Genomic DNA, 12,164 nt, shown 5'->3' on the forward strand with positions numbered 1-12,164 from the left:
GAAGAAATTGCATTAGAAGGCGTGATTTGAGAGGATTTTTAGAAATTAGCAAAAGTTTTGGGATTATACTGAAAAGAAGGACTTATGGAGTTTCTTGCTGTTTTTGCAAGCATTCTTCGTTTAAAGTGTTAAAAGTGATTGAAAATAATTTTGAAGGTATGTGAAATTTGTTCCGCTTAGCCCGTCTAGATTTCTGGAAAAACAACCCTTCTTTAGCGCAGTCGGATAAAGCCTGTGCTAATCCAAGGTATCAGCTACCTCCATACCAAATTTTCTCTCATTGGGTCCAGCAGTTCAAACGTGAAGAGACAACAATCATACACATCAAAACACACTCGCATACATTCACATCTATACTAATCTATACTTATATATAAAGCTGAAGAGTTTGTTTGTTTGTTTGTTTGTTTGAACGCGTTAATCTCTCTCTCTACTGGTCCAAATTGAAAAAATCTTTTTGTGTTGAATAGACCATTCATCGAGGAAGGCTTTAGGCTATATACCATCACGCTGCGACTAATAGGAGCGGAGATGCAATGGAAAATGTAAAAAAACACAGGGCAGGTATAAATCATAACTTATATCTACTACCCACGGGGACGAAGTCGCGGGCAACAGCTAGTTTATAATAATAGTGTGATTTGTTGTATGATGAATTAATTAGCATAAATTTGCTAAATATTTCTGAGTCACTGATTAACTGTGTTTAAAATTTAACTAGGCGTGAATGTCCTAATTTAATTGTTATAGCACAAAAGCGTGAATCTAGTTTATCACCCAATAAACATTAATGTACTATAGATTTTTATTGCAGTTATAATATTATTATGTGTAAACCTTTTTAAAAACTCTCGTTATATTCCAAAGAATAGAAAAAAACTGAGGGATTATATCTTATTGATGGCTAAGTCTGCCTTTTTTGTTTGAGAATGTAACATCAAAGAATAAAAACACTTAACAAATCCTACACTTATAATTTTCGTTGCAATGTGACAAAGTTTAGATTTACAGAACTCAAAAGAAAAAAAAAATTAGCTTTAGGAAAACATCACGAACTTATAATTTAACCTACCTGTATATAATAGTTCGTCTTAAGTGTAAATAGTTCCTCTTAAAAGCTGGTCTAAGCATTTTCGACCTACTTTAAATGTGTAAAAAAAATAACTCAATTAAATTAAGGTAAAGATTTCTTAAAATATAAATTTCCTTATGAAGACTGGTCGTAGGAATTTCAAACAATCGCGTGCAAACGTTACCACAAAAAGCCGTCAGTAATTCATTCCGAATTCAAAAGTTCAAATATCAAAGTTGCCATTATAATTGCGCGGCATGTTATAATATTGCCATGTGTAAATAATTTTCGTTGCTATTTAATATTGAAACAGGCAAAGTCTTATCAAAATAATAAATTTTCATTACTTCCTTTAGAATGCTATGTTGAATATTCAGCATAATTGTAACATGCTTGGCTAGTTTCAAACTACTGCAACGTTGTTTGCTTATGCGTATTTAAAATTGTAATGAAAGGATGTGTACACCGCATCTTTCTCTACAAGCACTGGAATTATTATTATATGGTAGAAGAACATTTTGTTAAAGATTTTCCTTTATTTAATTAATAGGAAAAGACGAGAGTTGGTTAATCGCTTGGAACTGTCATGATTGTGCAAGTTTAGTATTTCAATAAGTACCTTCCTTATTATTACATGTATCCTAAACGATCGACTTTCATCATATTGTTATTCAATAAAATTTTGGAAAGCCCAAACAAATTATGCAGACACATTAAAAAAATAACATTTGTCACTTACCAACATTTTTTATAGTCAACAACATATTTTATATCTACTACATTATTTACCTGTATAAGAAATTCATCTCAAAAAGAACTAACATTCAATCCTAACAAATTAAATCTCAAAACTCTTTGATCGAAAGCGAACCTTAACTGACAAACTCATAAAAAAAAAACTGTCCGTATAACGTATTTGGAACTCCAGATCGCAATGAAAAGTGGATATTATCCCTCATTACCATTCGACAGGTACAGTTAAAAGTTGAAGCAGAATCGCTCTACCAACTCTATAAGTATTTCAGGCACGTATAGGACGGTGTTATGCGTGATGTAACAATGAGTAAATGTGCTGCGTAACCGTGCTGTGATGAGTTTAATTTCCGTGCATTCATTTTCTGATGGAAACGTGATGCATGGTATGATTTATTTCATGTTCATTAAAGGAATGTTTGATTCGAAAGAGGTGTTCTGTCTTATTTACATGATTAATGTTTTATATTGTAATGAGATAATTAGATGTTTTAAAGTTGGTTAGTAATATGAGGTAAATTATGCCAGTTTATATAGTCTCATAATACAGGCCTCTTTCCGTATTGAGAATTGATCACCACGATAGCTCACTGCGGGTTGGTGATTTCTGATTCCAATAATAGGAGTCCATGTTTTCTCACGATGTCACTTTCATACTTTGCCTGCGTTGAGATCGAACTTGTATCCATTCTCTCAAGATCTCATTTTTATTAATATTTCTTAGTTTCGTCTAACATGAAACGTCCGTGAATTTTTCCCTCGATTGGCAAATTAGAGTGTATGCGCGTCGTCTGGATATCGCAACTGATTCTACTTCGGTAACTCTCGACAAACTTCGGCAATTTTCGGCTAAGTTCGACTATGTTCGTCTACGTTCGAGTTTGTATTACAGTTATTTTTATGAATAGTTTTAGTTTTTTCATTTTTAGTCATTAGTTTAAAATGAGCTTAGCATTAAGAGAAACGTGTGGATTCCCTGTCCGTTTAGTGACGTAATTTTGACTTGCCTGCTAATAATATTCAACCGATGCGCAAAACAGTTAAGTATAAAAAAACATGAATTACGATTTTATTAGAATAAAAATAAATCAATGCGATTATTATATTAAAAGGAATGAGACTTGCAACAAGCATCGGACTTGTGTAAAATGAATAATGCAATAACTCAAAGTAGATACAGAGCCATTTTCATTTGTTATTTTTTCCTAATTTGTAAAATTTTAAATGTGTGCCAAGTATATTTTATAAGATGAAGCCTATAGACAGTTTTACAGATACACAAAAACACAGAGAGCAGACCTTTTCAGAACCCAAAAAGCGAATAAATCTATTTAAAATATTTTTACTTAAATACAATTGATCGAAAAAAAAGAAAACCGTGTATAATATTGTGATTCAAATTCCGTAGGTAATAGAAAAACACAAGTAGGCACATAAAACCCATATCCAACATAAGTGCTACCCTTTTCAACAAAGAAAAACCAAGTCTCAAATACTTAACCCTTTAAAAGTGTGTATTACCTGAAGAACACCTATAATAAATTATTCATTTAATGAAGCGCTCATGACAGAAAGGAAATTGGGTGCGTTACCGCCCGAAATTAATCCTTTTTGAGGGTTGAGTATGTATCAAGAAAGTATATTTTGTTCTCTACATAGCATTCTGATTTTTTTGGGTTTTAAGTATCTATTGTTTTTTTGGGGTGAATTGTAGTGGATTATTTGTGATTCATAATGAGCTTGATGTAATTGCTTTAGTGTTAATTTATAAGTTGTTTTTCCGTTTTGTTACTTGGAAAATTAATAGGGTTTACTATTAAGGGTCTATCGTCTATTTCTTTACCTAGATGTACCTGGCAATATCTTGTTATTCGTTATAATATATTAGATATGTGAAGAGACCCAAAAAAAAAAACACAAACCTTCACTGTTGTGACAAAATGTATTAAAATAAAACATTAAGGTTTAATTTTGATTCTTCTACAATGGTATGCAATCACCCTACAAAATTCATCTTGCAATTGACAAGGCTCTATCGATTTTTTTTGCATACAAAAGCTAGAACAACATCCAAATCACTTTTAACCTTCAACCCACATCAAATCGAAATGCACCCATCAAAAAACGAGCAATTGAAAACGAAACACGATAGAACGACAAGACAAAATAACTTCCGAGGAATCATGGACGTGGTAAACATATAAATTAACAGATCTGGGCAACCCTTATCACTGGTTGTCAGATGCATGCTGTGGCTACTTCCAAACACCTGCGAACAAGCTTGGATATATTATTGTAACTTAAATGTTATGCTAATTGGAGTCTCCGTTATGTTAAGAAGGAAAATTGCTAGATGTGTTAGTGCCAGCTTCGGATACTTCAATAAGATTGAAAGTTTTAGACTGCAGAAGATTTCGATTGCACGGATAGTCGAATAGTCTCTGTATAATATGGTCAAATTGTGAACATATATGGACAGTCAATGCCAACCACTGTAATTTAATTCACACATCTAATGCAATCTAATATATGCAATTTTCGTACCACGGTGTTTGGACGCCTACGAAAGGGCTCGACCGATTCTCAAAAAAATTGTTTGCAAATTGAGTAGATTTGATAGTCCATTACACATTTATTTTTCTTACCCCTTAATGTCATGGGTAGTCCATCATTATTTATTGAATTTTTTTTTTATACCTACAGCATACGAAAATACACACAGCCCTATATTTCCACTCCTCTACGATCAACTCCCATTTCTTTATATCAAAACAAAGCAACGTTTGCTAGGTCAGTTAGTTTTTCTCTAAAACTCTATTAAACCAAACCATATGTATTTCCTACATTCTGTGAACATTATTTGAACCATTCACAGAAGGAATTAACAGAAAAATCGAGTCCGAAAACTGGGAAAACAACAATGCATTCGATAATAATTATTGCAAACCAGAATTTAAATCATAAAACGAAAATTTTTGGCACAAGCGCTGCCAAAACAACACCCGAACTAAACGATCATATATTTTGAGCAATTAAATTTATAGTAGCGCTGCAGGGGTTTTGTACCAAAAAATAGAACTAGATTTATAGCAGAATTAGTAAAACGACAAATATTTTAAGGATTTACAGATTTTTGGTTTTAGACTTAGCAAGCAGGGCTTTAACAGCTGAGAGAGGAGCTCGTGGTTTTAGCGAGGAGCTCGTGTCTAAGCTATAACCGCAGAAGTGAATCGATCATAGGTTAAGCTATGCTTGACTTAGTCATAACGAGTTCCTCCGTATTTCGGAAGGTACATTGAATTGTGGGTCCCGGCTGTTATTCCTACATCTTTGACAGTCGTTACAGGTAGTCAGAAGCTTGAAAAGTTTGACAACCAGTCTAACCAAGGGGTATCGTGTTGCCCAGGTAACTGGGTTGAGGAGGTCAGATAGGCAGTCGCTCCTTGTAAAATACTGGTACTCAGCTGAAACCGGTTAGACTGGAAGCCGACCCCAACATAGTTGGGAAAAGGCTAGGCCGATGATGAAGCACAGTTTTAACAGCACAGCCAATCAAAGTATTAAACAAGAATTTCAAAAACCACTTACCTAACAGTAATTTGAGTGATCAAAAATTACTTAGGTTTGTCAGTATAAATAAAGACTAGATTTTAGCTAATGTGTGCTTTAAATCGAGAAGTCTTCTATTTTTTCTGAATTGACTTCAGCATTGGTATCATACCAATGCTGACGTCAATTCATAATAAGAATCAGACAATCATAATAATCATAATCATAATCATTTATTCATTTGTAAACATAGGTTTTACATACATAGATGGTATTAAACAAGAAAATAATAGTGACTCTATGGCATACAAATGACGTAAAGTCTTCTGGTTTTCCTAAGCTATGTTAAGGTTGACTTTCTATATCACCCAATCTATCATATTTAAAATAGTTTACATATTATTTGTCTCTACAATTTCAACAAATTTCCAATTTCTTCCGCACTTCCATAACTAATTAATTCCCCAAATAAATTACCATCACAACACGAAAAACAGTCCAAATGAAAACCAATTCACAGTTTTTAAACAAAAATTGTGCATGTTTGTTTTTATCGTACAATTTTATCGGTACAATATCCCACATTTCAGCCGTGTAAAGCCTTTTATCAATAAATTTGAACTGTAAGCTTACTTAAGCCGGGAAAACGAGAGTAGGTCGACACTAATTTGTGCCTGAAAACTGTTCACTAGATATTTAGCTGGCTTACAATGATTGTATACCAATATCCTGTAACTGTTCGTATTATTGGTGTTTAGAATGTGGGATCGTTGTTTATAGACTATTTATTGGTGATAGATTTTGCTTGAAAATTTTAGGTTAGGATTCTATGATTTTTTTATTATTATTTTTTTAACCCCAGATGGAAAAAAACTGATTTATTGGTTTTATGTGTCAACTGTGTGTCAATAACATGTCTTTGGCAGTCTGTCTATCTGTCTGTCCGTATGTGGCATCATAGCTCCAGACCGAATTGAACGATTTGTTTTCTGACTTTCAATAGGTAATAATGCGTTTATTTCCATTGCTTTTTTATATCGAGAAGATTCAAAAATGTATGTATCATATTTTTATTTATTTAAGTATATTTATTTAAGTTAACTACACTGTATTAATTTCAGACCCAGCTGCCCAATCTCGAGGAACAGGCTACGCACGAATCCGGCCATCGATACCATTTGTAAATGAAGATGTCCATCACGACAACACGATAAATGTATCACCCTGGCAATACAACAATTACAGGGGTATGTAGACATTATCTCTGCACATTATACTCAAACCGCTGATCTTAAAAGTTGATTATTTTCAAACGGCTTTACAAATTCAAGTACAGAGAAATACGTCTTTTAAAGGCTTCCTTTCACTATTCTGGACCCACCATTCTTTAAAAACGTGAGATTGAATGCGTTCTCGAATTTGACCTATTTATCCAATGAATATCATGTGAGTAGAAGAGGAGTTATTTAATATTTCCTCCTCTTATTACATTTTAAATTAAATTAAATTAAAAAGTTTTTATTGACATAAAAATACAGTTCAGCATAAATGTAACCCTGACGCCTGTGCTAGGCTTAAAGCCTGTGTTACAGGAGCCAGTGTCTTCGCCCGCTTAGGTTATTATATTTATATCTTAATACTAACTTAATGTTAAAACTGAATTTATATAAAACTTATTATTGTTTAAACTATATTAATGAGATCATGTTTTGCGCGTGTGTGTGTGTGTGTGTGTGTGTGTGTGTGTGTGTGTGTGTGTGTGTGTGTGTGTGTGTGTGTGTGTGTGTGTGTGTGTGTGTGTGTGTGCGCGTGTGTGTGTGCGTGTGCGTGTGCTTGGTGATATCAAATTAGTCTTTGTAGTACATTTTCAGTTTGCAGGTAATCAAGTGATTGTAGCCATTCCATTAATTTCTTTTTTGTTTCTGACATTTTCAGAGAATTTATTACCAGGGTTTTGTTTATTTTATTATATATGTATTTTGATAAGCAATAGTGTTGTCTACTAGCGGAAGCAGTGTTACATTTAATAGGTTTGCATGCGTTTGGTATTGTCCGTTGTTGTATTTGGTTTACTGGTGTTATTTTATGTTGTCTTAGTGAGATATTTAGCAGAAATAGTTGCCTAACAGTAAGGATTTCACAGTTTTCATAAAGCGTGACTGTCGGATATCTGTAGTTTTTAAATGTCATGACTTTAAGAAGTGATCTCTGAGCTCTTTCAAGTTGTATCAAAATAGATTTACAAGCGCCTCCCCACACCGTAATACAATAACTTAAAATTGATTGGGCTAGAGAAATATAAATCGTGCGAAGAAGCTTAAACTCAGCTACATGTCGAAGTTTCTTAAATGCCCATATAAGTTTTCTAACACGCGACGTGGTAAGATCTATCTGTGGTCGCCAGGTCAATCGTTCGTCCACAATCACACCTAAATATCTTAAATATGGTTTGTTAGTAAGTGAGGGGCATGTGCATTGAGAGGCGGTGCTACATGGATGAATTTTGAGGTTTATATCTGGAGGTTTAGTTTTAGAGAAGGTAAATTGTATATAAGAAGTTTTTTCAATGTTAAGAGTGAGCAGGTTATTTTCAAGCCAGTGCGCTATTTTATTTAGTTCCATTTCAGTCGTATGTTTTACTTCGTCCCATGTCTTTCCGTGAAATACGAGTGCAGTGTCGTCCGCATAACTGAAAATTCTACCTTTGTAAAGCTTTTTACTGCACAGATCATTAACATAAATCAAGAAGAGAGTCGGTGATAATGCGCTCCCTTGTGGTACACCGAAAGATACTCCACTTTCTTGACTAATTATACCGTCAATCCTTACCCGTTGCCTTCTGTTAGATAAAAAGTTTGTAAATATGCTGAGAGCCTTATCCCGTATCCCCACGTGTTCTAATTTTTCTATAAGTGTAGCAACACAGACTGTATCGAAGGCTTTTGCTAGATCAAGAAAAACACCTAAGCATTTTTCTTTTGCATCAACTTTCTCTGTTATGTAGTCAACCAGATGATTCACTGCGTCTTCAGTGCTTTTCCCTGTTCTAAAGCCAAATTGTGATTCGGATAGAGTTTGATTACGTTCTAAGAATTGTACTAACCGCCTATTTAGTATTTTTTCTAGCATTTTTGAGAGTGTTGGTAAAATCGATATAGGTCTATAGTTTTTCATGTCTTCTTGATTTCCACCCTTATGAACCGGTGTTATAAGTGATTTTTTAAAAACGTCGGGGAAGATACCCTGCTCGAAGCACTTCTCGTAAAGTTTTGTGATGTGGGGAATTAGAGTCTGTTTGCTCATTTTAATAAGTTTTCCTGAAATAGTATCCCATCCTGTAGCACTATCTATCTTCAATGCATTTATTATAGATTCTATTTCAGTCTCATCGGGGGGTAATAAAACAATTGAGTCTCTTTCAGGCGGTGAGTTGAATTTATACTTTAAATTTTGCTGTAAGTTGTGCTTTTTCATAATAGTATGTGCTAATTCTCTACCAATCTCAGAGAAGTACTTGTTTATTTGTTCAGTCACTACAGGTCCGTTTTTCGTTTCAGGTATTAGTTTGGAAGCTGATGTTTTTTGTTTGGATTGGTTAGTAATTGACTTTATAACGTTCCATGTTTCTTTTGAATTATTTGATGATTTTAACGCGTCTTGTTCGTAGTTAGTTTTAAGTTTCTTTAGTAAAGAGTTACAATAGTTTCGATATCTCTTATATGTTATCTTTAAAATTGTATTATCTGGGTCTTTTAGTGAAGATCTATGTAATTTGTCCCTATGTCTAATGCAACGCAATAGACCAGGGGTAATCCATGCTTTGGTAATTATTTTACGGTTAGGGATTTTTATTACTTGTGTATGCCTCGTAATTATTGATTTTAGACAGTTGACAAATTTAGAGGCCGTCTCATTGGCATCTACGGTGTCGGCGATAAATGTGAAATCTACATCTTTCAACTCTTCTACCACTGCATTGAGGTTCACTTTTGTATTTGTCATAACTTTCTTTGTTTTTGGGTGGGAGTTATCTAGACATATAAGTACAGATGCATGATCAGTAACAGTCGAATCAATAACTATAACCGTCAAACATATTGGTGTATTGACCAATATATGATCAAGACAGTTTTCCATGCGGGTTGGATAGGTGTGTCCTGGGAGGAGTCCTAGTTCTGATGTTAAGTTTAGATATGCTTCACTGTTTCTATCTGTGTTATTCGGTTTTATATCAATATTGATATCACCTGCTATAATAATATTCTTCTCTTTGACGTTATTAATGATATTTTCAAGGGAGTTGAGGAAGCTATCAATGCAATATATGGATGGTGATCGGTAAACTGCTAAAATACAAATATCTGGTTTAATTTTTAATAACAGATAATTAGCACCTAAAGGTTCGGGCTCCTCTACAGAACACAAAATGTGTTTTTTTACGTAGATAACCATACCGCCGTTCTGATTCAAGCATTGTTTTGAAGCATATGCAACATAATTTTTTAATACTGGTATCGGTTTACTGTCATTGAGCCAGCATTCAGTAAGAATGATAATATCTATATCGAACGATAGTCTAGCTAATTGTGCTTGGAAATTGTCGAAATTTTTATAAATACTTCGAATATTTTGACTTATAATTTTTAAGGAATTACGAGTGGTAGACATATTTATTATTCTGTCACATTCTTCTGTGTCACACTGATATGAGCTGGCTATTGTAAACTTATCTAAATATGTTATTATATTATTATTTTGATTAGCCATTGGAAGTTTTTATAATTTTATATTGCACAAGACATGTGTTTTTATTTATCTTTAATATTTTGAAAACTAATTGTGTAAGTATGTCATAATTACTACATTTAATCAGCCAATACCCGTATATTAATATTTTGGTAATTTTATCTGTTTTATTATATAATAGCACGGTTTTTGTACAATCACATAGAGAGGTGTGTATTTGCAATGTGTAAAATTTATGTGTGTGTATGAGTGTGTTTTTGTGTAACATTAAAATGGTTTTGTGTATACAATCATCATAAAGTAAATAAAAAATAAAGAAATTTAAAAAAGACATTAAAAAGAAGAGACAATTTTTAGGATTTATTAGTCATTGTTCTATATTCAATTTGAGGTCGTCCTCACTTTTAATGACAATATATCTTTGTCCTTCGGATTGTCGCAGATATACTCTACCAAACGCGGTCCAACAAAATTTATAATTATTATCTTTGGCAAATTGTCGAGCTTGGTAGAATAAACGTTGCGCTTTTGTGCTTAGATATTCTGAAAAATATATAGGTTTTGTCTCACCTCCGATCTTTAAGTGGCCTGTATTTATTTTGTTGGTGTTTTTGCGGTTGAACTGACGGACTTTTCCCAAGAAATTTTCCCTGGTGGTTACTGATGAGAAGTCTACGATGATAGATGAAGATCCTTCTTTTTTATTTATGCGATAAACATCCTTTAAATCCTGTCGCTCGAGCGTTACTTCGACAACGTCAGCTGTTTTAGAAACTATCTCGTGTAGATCATTTCTGGTCTCACCCTCCTTTTTCGGTATGTTTCTAATTTCTAATTTTGTAAGGCAAAGCGTTCGCTCCATATTTTCTATTTTTTCCTCGAGTTTATGTATGTAGTGGCGCTCAGTTTTGCGTTCCTGTTCACATTCATCCATTTTTAATTTTAGGTCATCATATTGTCGAGACACAAAGGTAAGGGTATTTTTTAATTCAATATTCTGTGCGATTATTTCAGTCATGGAGGATTGAAGAGCGAGAAATTTATGTTCAGTTTGTTTCGCGGAAGTTTGTAATAAATCGCGTATCTCTTGCATAAATGTGGTCAGTTCATCTTCTCGCTTGCGCTTGTTTCGTGTCTTGAGACTGCTTTTCTCTGTGTTTAAGTTTGGTGCGGACCCAGAGAATGCGCTATTGAGATTGTTATCCGTAAAAAGATTATCCTCGGTGATGACTGGTGATTTTGGCTTTGACGGCGGAGTGCGTCTGAGAGGCATGGTTTTATAGTTTAGTAACCTTTGTTTCAGCGGTCCGAAGTTTTAATTTGTACGTTTATGTGTTTGGTTGTCGTATTCTCGTATATAACTTTGTATTTGTAAGCTTTAAATTGTACGATGGCGGTCCAAGGTCAAGGTAGATGCCTGCCGGCGCCTCATACGCACTTCGCTATGCACACACACAGGCATACAGTATACGCATTCAATCAGTGATGCGCAGGACTCCGCGGGCGTAAGCGGGTTAGCAATTATGGACACCGTCTCGCTTCCTCAGGTGGGCGGGGTTAACGGTGCGCGAGTAGCACTGTCTTGTGTCACTCGATTTTAATAATTTCACTTTTTTATTATTTTATTTTATTGTTGTTAAGCAATATAGGTCACTTTCACTTTGTGGTACGTGCTATTGTTCCTTGTATATTATCATATCATATATCATAGAAGGTATATAGTTAAGTATCTATTATTGTAATCAGGAACGTACGCCTTTTTCTCAACAAACATGTCCTCATTTTCGAAGTCTGTCAATAAATCAAAATAAAACACCTTTACACAGCATCCTAAAAACCAAAGGGAAACCTATTTCCCCACGATATGGAGTCTGCAACAGGAAGTAGGAGGAAGAGACAACTTCCGCCTCCGCTCTCCTCCCTACCCGGCTCGTAACTCTTCAGGAATTCCTTCTTCCTCCCCTCCAGTCATTTGCATTAGAAAAATGTTTTTATACAGGCTGTTGTTTTTAGACTTGTTTAAGTGTCGAACTTTGGCCGTGTG

Source organism: Trichoplusia ni, chromosome 24 (assembly GCF_003590095.1).
Source record: "Trichoplusia ni isolate ovarian cell line Hi5 chromosome 24, tn1, whole genome shotgun sequence".
Classification (NCBI taxonomy): Eukaryota; Metazoa; Arthropoda; class Insecta; order Lepidoptera; family Noctuidae; genus Trichoplusia; species Trichoplusia ni.